The sequence below is a fragment of the Varroa destructor genome, unplaced genomic scaffold (assembly GCF_002443255.2).
Source record: "Varroa destructor unplaced genomic scaffold, Vdes_3.0 BEIS01000003.1, whole genome shotgun sequence".
NCBI classification, from domain to species: Eukaryota; Metazoa; Arthropoda; class Arachnida; order Mesostigmata; family Varroidae; genus Varroa; species Varroa destructor.
This window is the reverse complement of record NW_019211456.1, coordinates 32,632,882-32,646,481: the sequence shown is the minus strand read 5'-3', so window position 1 is coordinate 32,646,481 and position 13,600 is coordinate 32,632,882. Positions and strand designations below refer to the sequence as shown.

The 13,600-nt window shown below is 43.8% G+C and overlaps 1 non-coding gene across 1 annotated transcript; it reads right to left on the bottom strand.

Moving 5' to 3' along the window:
• Positions 1 to 11,990: 11,990 nt before the first annotated feature.
• Positions 11,991 to 12,063, bottom strand: TRNAK-CUU (transfer RNA lysine (anticodon CUU)). The gene has a single exon. It is a non-coding gene; the product is annotated as a tRNA-Lys (tRNA).
• Between the last annotated feature and the right edge of the window lie 1,537 nt (positions 12,064 to 13,600).

The window sequence follows — 13,600 nt, the reverse complement described above, 5'->3', positions numbered from 1 at the left end:
GAAAAAGACAGTCCTCGTCAAATCGTCGTACAAATATCGATAAGGTACGTTTTTAGGCCGAAAGTGCCATGTTTGAAAGTAGTAAGTTATTTTTAACAAGTACAATTAACAATAGTTTTTAGCGTATGCGTCTTATCAATTTAGGATTGTTTCGGCAGCTCTGGGACCGTCGCGCATAACGAATAATAACGTAATAATAAAAGTTCTGTTATGCGACCATTTTGTATCTATTTTCAGAGTTCAGACTCAAAAATAAAAGCTTGTTATCTGAACAACACGATAGCATTGGGTATAAACAAAAAAATAACGAAAAAAAAAATGTAAAACAATAATAAATCGCCATTACTCTCCCAGCAACCTACTTTATGTGTACATATTACATATGTGAGCTATAGTGATCTAAGACTGGAGAGATTCAACGCTGAAGACTTCGTGAAACTTAAAAAGCTGCCTACTTATTTAAGTTCCACGCAAAAATTGCTAAAGTGAATTTTCGGAAGACGTCGATTTGGACCATGGAGTTCAACATAGTATTGAATTGTTCATAGTTCAACATAGGTTTGAGATAATAGTTGTATGTTTCTAAAGCATATCGGAACTTTCACTAGGCTCCTTCCGTAAGTACCCTAATATTTGAAAATTAGGGTCTAATTTTAGGATAACGGAAAGGTCTTAAGGAAGTAGTGGAATAATAGTATCCCTATATGACGGGAACCAGAGGTAAAATCAGGTAGGCGTATCGGATATTTGTTTTAGGGTCGCATTTGTTTTAGGGTAGGGGAACACGATAGTAGAAGATCTATATCAGAGAAACTAAGCAGTCGAAACAGTAACCAAAGCAATGCGGTTGAATTGCTAAAATAAACTATTCAACTAATTGAATGATCCACATTCTACAGTGAGTTTACTATACAGAAATGATAGTAAAGATGTCGCGTAACACTGGAACAACAGAAGCTGTTGTAACGGGGCAAGTGAACTAGTCCAGCCAAGTGGGTAGCATACAACGGATCCGACTTCAGAGGTCGGGTCAGAGCTCGTTGCACATTTGGCTGAGAACAGCAACAAAGTAATATTGAGTAGCGTTTAGATCTTGCTTATACGGATCATCTGCGAGAAATAGACAAAGAGGGTTGCAGTACTCGTACGTTTAGAGCGGGCCGATGTTTTGTTCCTCAGCCCCTATATCGTACGTAGCATAAGATATGGTACGCACCATAATACATAGTTCGATATCTATCGTGTCTTCTGATACCTTGTAGGAACACTAGTTTTGTTCCTATGGCACGTTATGTGTGTTTAGCGTGACCAGCACTTTCTACATGACGGCCGTTTCACTCCTAAAAAAAGACCGTTTACAGCCACTTCCGGCACGAGTAGGCGACCACGACGGACGATTGAAGGAAATCAGCGATAGTAAATTAACGGAAGGAGTGAGTTAGAGCTGGTGAAAAAGCAGGAGAGGCAGGGGCAGTGAGTATGGGGGATAGTCTGGGAGAGAGTTAACATGCCCATACGAAAGCGACATATCTAGCAGATTGTATAATGGTTGCCAGTTGCGATCGTGTCACCGGTGGCGACGATGATGCGGCAACGATCTAGCTGGTAGTGCTTCTGCGACGGTATTGGCTCGGTTTCCAGAAGTTCCAATGACGCTTCGTGCACCTACAGCTCGGCAAGAGTTGCGACAACAGTCCACTGCTGTTGCAACTGTTGCCGGTAGTGCAGCGGGGCAATTGCAACAGTAGCTGCTGGGCATACACAACTTCAGCGGCAACGACGTGGCGTTCCTTCTTTACCGCAGCTCATTTCAGTCCAGCACAATGCTCCATCAGTGGTGGAGAGGACGCCATTACTGCTGGCGTCGGCAACAACGGCCGCGACAGCTTTAATAGTAACGTTCGTAGCACCGGTGGTGAAGTTGTGGCACCAGGTGGTGTTGTTGTCAGTACCGTTGAAGCTAGTCGTAATACAGGCAGCTCAATCGTTGCGGGCAGAAACGATACTAATGGAATATAGTAATGGTGGTGATACTAGTAGCTGAATGTGGATGATGCCTGCTAGTGCCATGTGCCTGGCTTTCTGCCTGGGTGTCCTCCCGACCACTTGCTTCCTCGCCTTTCCAAGGTCCACCATAACGGCCACCGTCATCCTGCCAACCAGCGCCACTACGATATCGCTGGGAATAGCAACTGTAGCATAAGCGGGAGAGCCACTTTTACCATTAATTCCTGTGACATGATCGCTAGCCTATAGAGAAATGAAGGATTTTAGTATGGGCTAGCGGTAGCGACAGACAAAACGTCGGCGTCTTCTTCTGTTATCTCCCTTTAGCGCCTTTTGTCACGCTTAGTAGCCACTTTACTATATTATTGTACTACACATATAACACTATTAATATGATTCTAATAAAGTAACATGTATATATAAAGAGTTTTTCGTCTGTTACCGTTGCGACATAATTTTTCGGCAGCGGCAGTGCACCACGGAAATGTTTGTGTTACTTCTGATAGAGCCACGACTTCAAGCAGAATAGCAACTAGAGATCGTCTCACCGCTACCGCAAAGCGTAGTAATAATGTTGAGTAACGTTTCACATGCGACGACAAGAGGTAGTACCTAAGTGATTGACTTACGGCCAACTCATTGGTATCAGTCATTATTTCGAATTGGTTTGGTGTCTTATATTTTCATATTTGTCGCTCACACCAAATTGTCTCTGATGATAACAATACCGGCGACACGAAGCTATGCATGCAAATCGCGCACATCAAAGACCAGTGAGCTTTTCGAGAGACACTTTTCTGCCAACCACGGATAGCACATGTACATAATAGTGAGCAAGCGGGGGTGTGTGTGTGTATGTGCACGATATCCAAGCGGTAATAGGCGGGCTGGGGAAGCGAACAGGACTGCCAAGGACGTGATATAACAACGCACATGTGTTTGTTTATACGGCCGTATTTCGTGCGTGGGCATAAAGGGTTGTCGCCCATTGCTTGCTAGCTGGACCAATGAAATACTGCACTCGCACGATGAATATACCACTACATGAAAAGATAAAGGAAAAGAAAAACAACAGATAGAAAAATGACCGAACCTGTGCCCTGCTTGTTGCACGGAAAATGAGCCCTTGTCCAACAATATTCATTTGTACCGATCGTCTACTGCTAGCGTAGTCTGCCGATGAAAGAAAGAATGGTATTAAGTGTTACGTAAAGCGTTATACGACTTCGAATGGAGTACACTTGGGCAAGTTTGTCGCTTTCGTTCTATTTATATTCTATTGTAGAGGCAACACACGGTGAGCCGATCGTATGCGTTCAGTGATCATCGTACCAAATACTTTCCGGTGTAGAGGTTGGACTAGAAGTTTTGTTATTACGAGAAATGAGTTCACGGTCGATCCTGTAGGGTATGCTATCGAATCGCGTAAACTTTCTGCCTATTTTACGCGTTATCAAATAGGCTATTCTGTACCGCGACAGGCAGTTGACAGCTCTATCGATCCGTATTCATAACTTATCGAAAGCTTATAGGACGTTCCTAGAATAATACCGAACAAGATTGAATGTACAGATGAGCTAACTTAAATACACGCACACATAACTACGCCAATCTAGTCACAATGTGATCTGTGTTAGCAACGTAGAACATACTTATTTGTTTGTAGGTATATGAATGTGTGCTTCCCATATCAACTCCTTGCGGCGTTCTGTTGGCTTAACGAATTGTACGCTATAAACGAGTAGGGATCCTTTTGGAATTTACAGCTTGTGCATAATCAGTAGCACCAGCATTACTTCCCAATAAAGTCCCAACGAAGAAATGCGTGTACGAAAATGAATACATTCCTCTGCTGTGAGCAGAAATAGGGTCTTCCCTAGAAATACGGTCGTATGCATCTATCGCTAGTTGATATTTTCCACTGGCACTTTCGCTACGCCTAACAAAACATTTTAGCTTGTCTAGAAAACGAATTCAACTTTTGTCGTTTCTGTATGCCCCTTTCGTTTGCTTGCTCCCTGGCTCTTTCTCTCGAGTACAAGTTCATCCACGACATGCAGCCGCTTCACGTGTGGAGTGCGCGTGCTAGTGATCGATTCGCTTTGAAAGTGGCGGATCCTATTGGTCGCACTTGGTGGACAACTTGTCAGGAAATTCTTAATTCCCTGTACATTCGTATGAATCTTTCTCGCGATGTTTCTTCCAGCTCAGCCTTCCGACCCGCGCTTCCATCTTCTTTTCCCTCTCTTGTCGTATGTGTTGACTGTTCGTGGACAAAAAATCAACAAATAACAGCGATAGAAAACGCCTATCTAACTCGGGCAAACGTCCGTCCAGACGGCTATTGCTTGCGCTGCCCACCGTTTCAAAAGCGTCGTCCTGTTCTTCGGAGGACGACTCCTGCGCGTTCCTTCCGCTTTAGGGCGGAAAAGAAAACGCTCACGAAACGCCCACCCACTGAGCACCCCGCTTCTTCTGAAAGCAGCAGGCACTGGGCACTACACAGGCAAAGTGGAACGCCGAGTCAGCCGGTTGCTAAACGAACGAACGAACGAAGACTAGGCTAAGTCGAGAAGTAAAAGAAGATCTGCTCAGAAATTCAATTACGAAAAAGCATCTTCTCTCTTTTTCTGATTCCCGTCTGGCTGCAGCTGCGGCGGCGGTAGCAGAGTTTTCGTCGTTGTCGCTGCCGTAGCTGTTGTTGGTGTTGTTGTCACCGTTGTCGGCTTTCCTGTATGAGCTTCGTCACGATGCCAAACTCCACCCCACTTCTCCAGTTAGGGGTTTCCTCTGACCCTAATGCCAGTGAGCCAGCGACCAGTTTCGCCAGCTCTGCTTTTCAATGGGGGCAAAGTCAACCCAATTGCCAGGGAACGGCATGGTCGAGTTCATCGTTCGTAGATCGGCTCCGTTGCGTTTCAAGGCAGAGCGCGACTGGCATCTTTACCGAAGTCTTTCGTCCCCCACGCTCCTGCTTAGCAATCGCCTCCACCCGAATTTTTATCTCTCTTCCCTCGTTTCACCGCCAGCTCGTAAGCGACTAGACTAGACTACGGCTGCCGCCACAGCCACCCCCATCGCTCCTGCAATAGCTGCTGCTAGAAGACCTTTCAACAGAAGCCGTGTGATCTAAAATTCCCCCCTGCTTAGTTCAGTCAGTAAGGCAGGCCGTTCTCCTAGCAGCTGTCCCTTTGCTGTTCTCGAACTTGCCCGTTCCCTGTGGCGCAGGCCGGACAGCTCAGGCGCTTGCACCCCCTACTCACTGCTCCTACGCACAGACACACACGCGCACTAGTCTTCCTGTTCCCTTCTCAACTATCTAGGCGTCTTCATGTCGCCGTTTGGGCTCTTGCAGAGAAGCCACGGGCCCGGCCACTCCCTTCTGCTGGCTGAGTCCTACCATTGAAGAAGAAAAAGAAAAAAGGAAAAGAACGAACAGCGAGCGGCGAAACGATTGAAGGATCGGGGATATGACTCGGGTTGAAGATTTTGTTAATGTTTTGTAGTCAACAGCTGCTTCGCCCGCAGGTCCTGCTAAGATCGTGAAAACAGGGAGAACTGCTGGTTGTAGGGAGATGCCTAAAGGGCCAATAATCAGTTTGTAGAACAGATAGTAAATAAAGTGTTCTCCACGTGAATTTCTAGGATTCATTGGTTTTAACTTTGTGAAGCTACGGTGAGATGATAAATCTTGCTGATACATAAATTTATACGTGCAGAGAAGAGCAGATACAAGTTAACTTGATTTTGCAAGTCCCTAATGGCCTGCTCTAGTAATGGAGGGTTGGAGTTTGGACCAGCCATACAGAACCCACCTGTAGATGGCACGCGTATGCATCTTATTTTTTTTTTTTGCCTACTAACGTTATATATAATTTTCTTTATACTTTAACTGTTCTTTTGTTCCGCTATAGACTGGAACTCCGTAAATAGGGTGTCTGTAGAGGATAGGACAGAGCAAGCATGGCTAGTTTCGATAAATAATTTAAGAGGCCATTGTAATGACACTTTTTAACTTAGGCGCACATATTTAAACTAACAGAAGTATATACCTACTCTATTTCTGGTTGAACTTAATTTATTTTGCGCATGTAACAAAGACTCAAAAAGTTTAAAGTATTACTACTTGATTATTGATAAAAGGGACAATTGGACTACTATATAAGAGTCTTTGGGTTTGCTGTACTCATCAATTGAGTAAGTGGATCTACAGAATGCGGGGATGTATGGTAGAACAAGTGAATTTTTAAAATTCTATTCTGGTTCTAAAGTAGCTGAACGTACTAGGTTTAGAAGGCCTGCAATTCGATAAACGGATTGGAAAATGATATTACGACAAAAGCCATAACCTTTTATTTTTAAAATTTAAGTGGGTTATGTTCACGTATAATTTTTCTCGATCATGTGTAAGTGTATCAGTTTAATGATACAGACACACGCGTGGCCAGCAGTCACAAATACTCACAACTTCGTGCGCCATTATCAGTGGCTTGACCTGTGTTAGCGTATTGCAAGCAGACGCGAAACCTTGAGGTAGTAGAATCTATGTATCAAACACTCCGCTTTATCTTCTACTCCAAAGCCAGCCTCACCTGCTATATGGCGCTGGCAGTGGCATCTGGTGCATTTAGATTCGCGCTTTCCGTTTTCTTCCTTTCTCTCTTCTCGAGAGTCTGCCAGCTTGAAGCCATTTCTAACTTGCCCTCACACTGGCAACATGCATTCGGTTCATAGCCCATTTGCCCCTCGGCATGCCTTGAGTTTTAGTGCCTTGGTTTATTTGGCTCCTTACTGCTGTTGCCCCTTTGCTTATTGAGCAGCATACCCTAATGGCGTTGTATCCTCTAAATCCTACCAGCTTGCCATCTTGTCCCCTAAAAAAAAGGGACCAGGTCGAGGAAGCTGTGGAACGCAAGCCAAACCGAGAACTAACGGAGCTCGGTATGGAAGATCATGAGTACCGATGGGCCAAGGTGGCAGCTGCTGCTTGGCTAGCGGCAGATACAGCAGCGGTGCCAATCCGGTGCCAACCGCTTCAAGTGGTGGCTGTGCGGTGGGAACAATAGGACAGGCGGAAACACAAAGAGAGAGCAGCGTTTCAACATTAAATATGCATTCCTGATTCCGTATTAATAGGAGAAAAATGAAAGAAGAAGTTGAGTAAGGTACAACGAAACCTGCCTCTGTACATCAGTTTGTGGATGATGAGCCTAGGCGGAAACCAGGACGTCTGCCATCACCGTCTGGTTGCCTCATTGGATTGGGCTTGGTAACCAGCTCAAACAGGCCGTTTTTCTTCTGAGAAGTACGAAGGAGCGTGGAATTTCCCTCGATATAGCCTTCATTCGCCTTTGGTCTATATCAAAAACAGGATGACGGAGACAAAGTCGTACCAGTACCAATGAGAAACGATTCGTAGTACGGAGTGCTGCTGCCCGAGTAAAACTTAACATGATGAATCGAGCAAGAACCCATCGGAGAAAGGGAATTGATTATCTAACTTCGCTAATATACTTATGCATTATAAAGTATTACAAGACGATTGCTATCTAATGTATTTCACCACGATCGAGGCGTAAGTATGACCCATGTTTGTTTATCACGCACAGGAACACCTAAAGCGATCGTGCATATACAGTTTTCGATGTACATCGGTTACGATAAACAGTTAGCAGGGCCCGCAATCTATGCGCGTAATTGTATAGTAACTTTTGACCTTTTCTCAACAAATACGAGCAAAAATTGTAACAAGTAGTAAACGCTTCCAGAACTCAGTACTCTATAAGCGAGCGGAACTCTTTGATCGATTAGAACAGCGATTCCTCTCGTAAGCTGCAATCTGAGAATCTGTGAGAATTTCAGTGGTTTGTAACAGCATTTCATTTGAAATGGTGCGTGCTCACTGGCCTCCACACTGAGTCATTGAGGTGGCGCTGCTTCTACTGCTCTTCTTGGTGCCATGTTAGTGGGGTTGAAGAATAGGTAACACTGCCAGAGGGGTGCGTTGGCTCTACTGTCATCCGGATTTCCACCGCTGGTCCGTGTCTACGAGGAATGCTCCACAGATAGCCAGCTAGCTCTAAGATGCAAAAGTCTGCAGTCGAATGCGCGTTTTTTCTCCCCTCCATTTTACTTTCTCTAACGCACTCTCCTTCTTTCCCTCTTTCTCAGCTTCGAGGAAGCGGAGAGTGTTGTGGAAAAGTCACGAGCCTCCGTTTAGTCAAAGCGCCATCGTGCCAGGCCTAGGCCTGCCTGCGAACGGCCCGCCGGTTGGTTGGTCCGCAGCAAGCGGCTGGCAGAGCGAGTGGATGGATGTCATTTATCAAAATATATCGTAGCCGCAGAGCTGTTTCCTCGTCGGTTCTTCTTTTCGTGCGGCGGGCAACTGCTAGCGAATGAATGAACCGGAGGAAGAGCGAGTGGCGAGCGGACGGCTGCGATGCCTGTGAGATCTTACAGCCACCCAATTTCTTTCTTACGCTTTACATCTTCCTGGCGTTGGCGGTTTGGCATGGTACAGATAGACACATAGTACTTAGGCAGTTGTCCCTCCTTACCCCTCGTCCCAACCTGCACATAGACCCGTATGTCCCTTGGCAGCATCCCTTCTACTTCAACCACTAAGATTGCTCACCATCGTTCTGCTCCATTCATAGCTCTGGCAGTTCTGAGCATTACCGGCATTGCGCCACTGTATCAGCACCGCCGCGAATCAAGCGCTTTGCTCTATGACCAGCCCTTGCCTTCACTGTACTGTCGGTGAAGGGGGGCAGGAAGGTAGCAGCCATCCGCTTCAAGCTGACAGGGACGAGGTTTTTCGACAGACATCGGCATCGACCGAACCGCAATGACAAAACTGAACTAAACGATCCTAGGGGACGGCGTGGCTCCCGTCGCAGGACCTCAGGACTTCATCCTTTCCCGTAGGAAAAGCTTTTCAACGAAGATACTGGCGGCAGCTGCAGCACCAACGCCTACGAGGACGTTTTCTTCTGCGTTGCTCCTAGTGCAGCAGCTGCCAGCAGCGATCTTCAAGGCCCGGGGTCTCGAAACTTTCCGCAATGAGTGGCATGGCACTACTAGAACCAGTGTTTTGATATTATCATTACATATCATTGTTGATATGGTGAATGTACGTAGAGGGTAACGTTTTCCGGATCCCACATTTCCGCAGCTAGCGCCACTGTCACATGTTAACTCCTCCAGCTCTTAACGTCTGGCCTTGTGCTCAATTCACTTCTAGGTCTTCGTTACATGTGCGTTTGTGTGACTACTCTGACCCCAGTGTGCTCGGCTATACTTAAATGTTTGAACGCAGGCGAACTTGTATCACTACATAGGCTAGTCCTTCTATGTACCTGCGCTGATGATACCTGGTACGTAACATGTTATGCCTTAAAGCCGCTTGCGTGGATTCTACACGAGGCAAAGTTACATTGTTGGCATAGTAATCGCTGGCTGACGAAAAGCGAGGCTCTCTTTATTTGATACCGGAGTTCAATAGGCCTATATTGAACCCGTAGGGTTTCAGTGTTAAGCTTGCCCCAACGTGGCTCTCAGCAAGTTGACGGGACGATGGAGAAACCTGCTTGAGGGTTGGAGGATGGGCATAAGCGAGTTTTCGTGTAGTGGACAAAGAGTACTCGTCCAAGATTGACGTGAAAGGTACTCATGTCAACGACTACGCCGATGGCAGATCTTTAGTAATATTTAACAAAAATAAAGGAAGAACATAGACAAAAAAAGCTGTCAAATAAAGAAGTTATCCAAACGAAATCGTCAATTTATGTGTAATGTAATAGACTCTAAAAAACCAAGACTGGATTACATGCGAACATCTTATATGTCAATAGAACTATAAGAGAATTAACAACGAGAGTATTACAATGTTTGGTAGCTGGCATTTTGATCATTTTTAATTAACAACCGATATGAACAAATAGATTTAACGAGCAAGTATTGTTATTACAGGATAGCAATATACATAAACAAATCCAAAGTGATTTTCAGTTGTCTCTGATGATTATCGATAAGTAGGTAGATACAATTAAGGCCAGAGCAGAACTGTCACTTTGAGCGACTCGTTCGTACTTTTTGGTTTGTTTAAGTATGTTGATCTTAAGAATGCGCAGATATCAGAGAAACTATATAGATTTACGTATAGTTGGGTGGACAAGTTATATCCTAAAGCGGTTATCTAACAGTACCTACACAGTAGTTATTTTATGCTTCGTTTGTCGTATGTGTAGGAAAATCCGTCAACGTTTCTATAGCCCAAGTTTGCACGTTGATCTGTGACCCAGGTTCGAATGCTAACGCATTGGTTTTAATTTTCCGTTAGTTTCTATCGTAGCACGTGCAGTGCAAACAATACCGATATCCCTTATGACGACTGATCGTTGCTTTAGCTCTCTGCAAGACACTATAATAAATATGTGCTTAATAATTATAGCCATAGTGTGGATATGATGTATTGTGTATGTTTTGTGTTAATCTACTGCGATTTAGTACGTTGCAAAATTCGTGGCCATGCTACACCACATACGATGACAAAAGCACGCGGAAAAGTTGTAAAAACAAAAAGAATGCCGGCAAAATCGGAGATGTTGTTCTTTGCTAGTTATTCCGGTAAGCACAGGACTGTCCGACATCGTATCCGTACGAGTCAGTTCCTCAGTGCACATAGTGTAGTGGTAATCAACCGTCATTATTTTCCTTCAGATTGCGTCGTTTGAGGCATTAAGAGCTCGCTTTACTATATTTATCTTATGTAAACCGCCTTTCTATTGATGTAACTCGGTTATCAATCAGCGGTTTTTAACATTTACAGCTGGAGTGTTACTAGCTCCCGCATTTTGATTGACTATATGTCGTTGACGGGAATCGAATCCTAGCTTCTTTTTAGCCAAATTTATTAGAAAAATATAAATATCTACTGACTTTTCTACAGTTGAACACCTGGTTAAACTTTTCAACTGGTTTGCTCGTGTTTATAATTGCTTGTACATGGTAGCCAATGTCGATTTTATATGGTTAGCTGTGTGTAGAAGTGTTATTATGTTTCAAATTGTTTGCGGCGAAATATTCGTTCGCGGTGTCGGACTTGTAATCTTTAAATAACAGATCCCAGCTACCAGCTATAGCGAATCAATGTGAAAAAAGTGTATCATCAAGAGAGATGGCGATAACATAATGTGAGTTTGTTAAAAATTGCGCCATAACGAGCTGTTTGGTTTAATGAACGAGTACCGAATCCAAATGTGATTTGTAACAGAGAACAAAGTCCATAGGGAGAGTGTATTGCTTTCCACGGATTGTTTTGGCTGATCCAATACGCTATGCCAAAATCTCTGACTAGACCAGCGGATCCAAAGCCAGGCTTATGCATCATAAATGGTTAAGTTTATACATAACACTAGACTCGGGTGAGTCGTTGAGTTACTATAAGTTGAAAGGTTCCGGTGTCAAGTGATCTAAATCTAAACTTTAGCCACATGCAAAAATTCCACTCTTTTCACTATGACAATTCGAACGCTACGTGTTTACCAAAAAAAAAAAAAGTGCTCAGATTGTCGAGGTTATTGAAAGGATTAAGCGATATAGATTAGAAAACAACGCCTTCGGCCCACGTAAATGGAAGGCTCTATATTTATTTGTTTGTTCCCCTATTCCCAGATTTTTATTGTGCTTTTGTTCCGATTCGCAGCAAGCTTGTTGCAGGTATCAAGAGAATTCAGGAAATGTACATGACACGTAATCGACTAAAACTGAAAAAAAAAATGGTAAAAGTGACTAAATCCTTTTCGCACGGGAACAGGTGGAAACATAGAAACACTGCCAATCGCTACTGGCACTTAACCTGGCTACATAGATAAGGAACATTCCTAATTCGTTCAAAGAAGCTAATGGCTAAGTAATCGTACTTAACTCGTATAGTGGATATCCTGCACGTACAAGGAAAATAATGCTTTTAGAAAAACTTGCGCCCAACGTGGGGCTCGAACCCACGACCCTGAGATTAAGAGTCTCATGCTCTACCGACTGAGCTAGCCGGGCGGTGATCGCTGGCACAACAAACTTTATCCAAAATAAATGAGTATGCCATTCGTGGTTATTTATTTGGCTCTTTTTATTTTCTTGCTTCTAATATTGATCAGCAAAAAAAAAAAAGATTCATTAGTATTAAGCGGTAATTAATATAAAAAAGAATGAAAAGCTCAAAAATATAGTCTGTTCAGCCATTTCCTTATATTCGTGCCCTAACTCTACCAGACCTCTTTGCGAAACATCTGTATTACATCTGGAAATCTATAATAAAAAACAACAAACAATTTCCTTATTCGCGACCGTATATGTGGCCGGTAGAATAGGGATAACCGTCTAAACAGACACGGCTTGATAGAATCCTGGATAGCGAGCCTTACAGGAAAACAATACTTCGTTATTTATATCTACCCATGCCTTACACTCTATTAAAATAAAACAATTTCGCTTATAGTTGAACAGTTCATTATATACTTAGACAGATTGTTAGAAAGACCAAGATCAAGCATACGACGATACCATCAACAGCACGTAGTCATGCTAAGTTGCCATATGTAACCCATTATACGACACCCATATGCATGTGCGCATCTGTAGTATGATCTGCGTTTGTACAATCTGCAGCACGTAAAAAAAATTTACATGATTGTACCCTCGTGGATTTCTTTTCCTGACAATGGTCGCCTCGACAGGCGTGCAGTCTCCATACACATATCCGTATTACTCACCCGATCTAAAATCCGAAGACAAAAATGTCCTATATCATACACAGACGTACGTTGACATGTGCCGTTCTACGTTTGCTTGAAGAGACTGAACAGCTACGTGATCTTAACCGATCGTGATGAGTTCAAGGAAAGCTGCCGACGACTCTATTTTGGTCGATTCTCCGAAAGACCAACGCTTCGTATGTATTTGAATGTCGTCTAAAATATAATATGACATTACATAGATCATAGAATTTTCCCAAGCAAATCCTACCACCGATAGAGCATCCATTGAGACGCAGAAGCGTACAAACCTGTACTACCTGGCTCGCGTAGTAACATAATCGAATATGCAGGTAAACACATACATATGAACCTATATAATATCAATAACAGGGACATAAGCAGTAAGTTAATTATCTAAGCAGTGAAATTCGGAAATAAGCAGGACAAGGACATCATTATCTTCAAACAACAGGTTTGTGTATGATACGCCAACTCGAAATGAGCCGCGTCGTTTTATACAGTGCAGATAGCTGATTAGTTATTCGTGCGTGATTTACGCACGCAACGGCCAGTCTTCAGTACCTCATATCCATTCAAATATACGCTATCCGCCTACCGCCCTCGCTACCGATATACTACTATGATGTATAAGCTATTGATAGATTTCGTTACGGAGGCATCCCGATAAAACAACCCATTTCTAACACCGCCGCCATAATCACCAGTGTAGCACACCGCTGGTGCCCTCCATCGACAAACAATAGTCATCGTAGCAGATCAGAATAGGCAAGAGTCTACGTGCTTTACGACTCGCTGATGGCGACAGCGGCGCAGGA